Source organism: Mesocricetus auratus, unplaced genomic scaffold (genome assembly GCF_017639785.1).
Source record: "Mesocricetus auratus isolate SY011 unplaced genomic scaffold, BCM_Maur_2.0 Super-Scaffold_100011, whole genome shotgun sequence".
Classification (NCBI taxonomy): Eukaryota; Metazoa; Chordata; class Mammalia; order Rodentia; family Cricetidae; genus Mesocricetus; species Mesocricetus auratus.
Genome location: NW_024429195.1, coordinates 51673399 through 51676842, shown reverse-complemented (window position 1 = coordinate 51676842; position 3444 = coordinate 51673399).

The following is a 3444-nucleotide window of genomic DNA, read 5'->3' as shown; positions in this document are numbered from 1 at the left end:
GATCAATAAATCATGATGAGGCCCATCCCAAAGAATACATCCATGACTCAGGGAACATCACAGGGAAGAATCCCTCTGTGAATCACTCCCTCTCCCAGAAATGGCTATATATACAAGCTGGAACAATGACAATATCAATGGATGTGTTAACATGAAAGGGGAAACCCTTCCTGAGTTCTCACTCCTACACAAAGAACTACAGGCAACCAATGACTGCTGGGAAAGGGAGAACTAGCCACTTCTAGGAATGAGCTCCCTTATTGGTTGTTCAAGGCAGAGTGATTGGCTCTGAAACCATATATCTACAAACAACAAAAATACTTAGAAAGCTGTATTTCTATACCCACATACTCATACACCCACACATTTACAAATGTATGTATGTATGTATGTATGTATGTATGTATGTATGTATTGTAATCCAAGAAAAGCTATTGACTTTAGAGTGGTGGGATCATAGGGAAAATGAAGGGAGGGAGGGTAACTGGTAGGGTTAGAGGGAGGAAAGAGAGGAGCAAAAGTTACATAATTCTATCTCAATTAAAAAACATACTAAAATATTTTTGGGGTGGAGAAACGTGCTAATGGTGATTAAGACTTAGCCACTGGATGTCTTTTCCTGGCCTATCATGCAAGATGCTCTGAGTTTTCTCATTCTGGAAAGTAGACTTTGATAGCTGCTTTCCAGAAAGGATTAACTCGTGAATGAGAGTGATTTTCTTGTTAACAAGGAGTAGTACTTTCTTCTATAGGAATAAAATTAAATAATGGTTTTCAACAAGCAGAGTGACTATTAATATTATAATAATTGTTTGAGGTCCTCTTGAAATTCTGACTGCATAAAGGCTGGCTTCCATTAATTGAATAATTTTTTAATGTGCGATTTTGACAGGAAATATGCAAATAGATGGCTCATCAACCTGTCTTCATCTTGAATTCAGGACCAGAAAGCAATGTCTAGGGAAATCTCATTACTTCTGATTTTCCATTAAGCTTGTCTCTAAAAATATTTGTATGTAATTTTGGCATACATCATGACCAAATTTTCCATTTTTAACTCTTCCCCTCCACAGAGGGTTCCTCACAGAATTGCAATTTGACAAAAGCAAAGCTCATCTGATAAGAACTACTTTCCAGGTTTGAAATTAGATTTTTTTTCCAGGTTAACACTGTGTAGGAAGATAGTCTCTCAGGATGCTGAGAATTGGTCAGGTGTAACTCCCAATTAACCACATGATCATAGCATTAAACAATAGCAACTCTATATCTAACTGTGCTGCCAAGCCATGACACTTGGTAGGTTAGATGTATGAAATGCATTCGACATGACATTTTCAAATTTATGATGGGTGTATCAGTCATAATTCCATGGTACATCGAGAAACATTTGGTATCCGTCCTAGGAAGCTGGTATGATTCAGTGAGCAGCCTTGGTAGACCAGATAGCCATAGTAAATCATTTTATTTCCATGTAACTAATCACAGACACACACACACAGGTATTGCCTAGTTTCTATATCCCTTTCAAGTTCATCAACTATTCATTCAACTTCTTAGTATAACTTCAACATTTTAGTATGCATATTTTTCTAAGTATTAGAGCAAAGCAAACATCTGTGGAATGGGAATGCCACTTTTATCCATTTTCTTCTCTAGAGTTTGAGGCCACTGCATCAAGTACTTACTACTGTATGGTAGAGAAACAGTACAGGGACGATAAAATAATTCCTTCTTCTCTTTTAGGGAATTTCACATGAGACAACAATTTTGAAGCAGAGACTCCATTAGAATTCTTTAGCCCCAAGGACTTGTGTAAGGATGTGGTAAGCAAACTCATTCATAACTCAAATATATACAATTTGATATATCTGCCAAACAATGCTTGCCTAGTTATGAATTTATGTGCACAAATGGCAAACACATAATTACTTAAAAGAGGAAAGTGTGCTGCGAATTTTATAATATCATGCACTTGGTAAATGAAATTAAAGTTTGAATGGGGACTGTCAAAAAAGTTGTTTTGAAGACTGCAAAATACTTGCTAAAATATTGCTAACCCATGATACTGTAAATCCATTCACCTAGAAGACGAAGTAGTTCTTAGACCTAGAAAACTCTTCTTTAGTGTCTTCCTAGAGCTAATGCATCCTCATCCTTCACTTGCTTCTAAATATCTCTCATGACATTCAAACTAAAGTGGCCTCCTGGGTTACTCTTTTATTCTCATCTACTTTGCTTCCATTTGAAGATTCATCACAATCCATAGCAATCTTGGGTTTTATTTTTGTTGTTGTTTTGTCTTTACTTATTTAGGGTCATCCTTCTTGGCAACAGTAAAAATTTATGGGATTGGGGAATTAAAAAGGAATCTTATCTCCAAGAACTAGAGCCACAAAGTCAATCTGTGGAAGGGTCTTAGAAAACAGTCAGTAGAACCCTGGTGACAGAGCATCAGGACAAGCAGCTCCTGTGAGCCAATCACCTCCCAGCTAACTATTTTCAATTTGCTCAAAGTCCTGTAGCTCATACAGTCTTAGAAATAGAAAATAAAACTGCTGTGGTGGCCTATTTATAATCCCAGCTCTACATAGGCAGAGGCAGAGTCAGGAAAACGACAGATTCACGGGTAGTCTGGATCATGCAGCATGATTTCATCTCAAAAACTAGGAGCAATACAGTTAGTTTACAGATGTGTGTGGAAGGTGTTTTGAGAGAGCCTGGAGAAATTGCCTGTTTCAGGGATTCTCCATCCCCCCTGCTGTTATTTTCAACCCTACTGTCCTTTGGGAAGCACTGCCTTGTGCCTTTTAGGCATTAAGAGGCACACAGTAGCAGCCATGGCCTCTGAACACTAGGTGGCGTGACACCTCACCCCTCAGTGGGGCAGCCTCCAAAGATGTCTTCACTTAACTCCATCTGTGTAATAGGGGTTTGGAGTAAGTTTACATTTACCTTTAGGATTATGTACCATAATAGGAACTTTAAAAAGTCTACAACAAAAGAAAATCCGTAAGCCTATCTGATCTCCTCTTGGGATTATCGTATTTTAATAAATATTTAATTCAACATGTTTTGCTCTACATTTCCCCTCTTTCCTTAGAATAGGTAGTATTTTCTGCATTTACTATTATATGATTTTGTTCACAAATATTCTGCTTTAATAGAAAAATGTTTGTAAATTGTTTTCAAGACTAAAAAACATTCCCTAATGTGAATAAGCCAGTATTGATAGAACATCTTAATGACAGAGGGTCAGGTATGTCAATTCTTTAGTTTGTATTAATTTATCCTACCACCTGTAGTCTATATATACAAATTTAGACAAGTTCTCATTTCATATCTCTGACTGACCTGGAACTCAACCTAAAGAGCAGGCTCACCTTAAACTCACAGAAATCCTCTTGCTTCTGCCTTCTCTCTGTGCTCTCAAACACTCATCACATA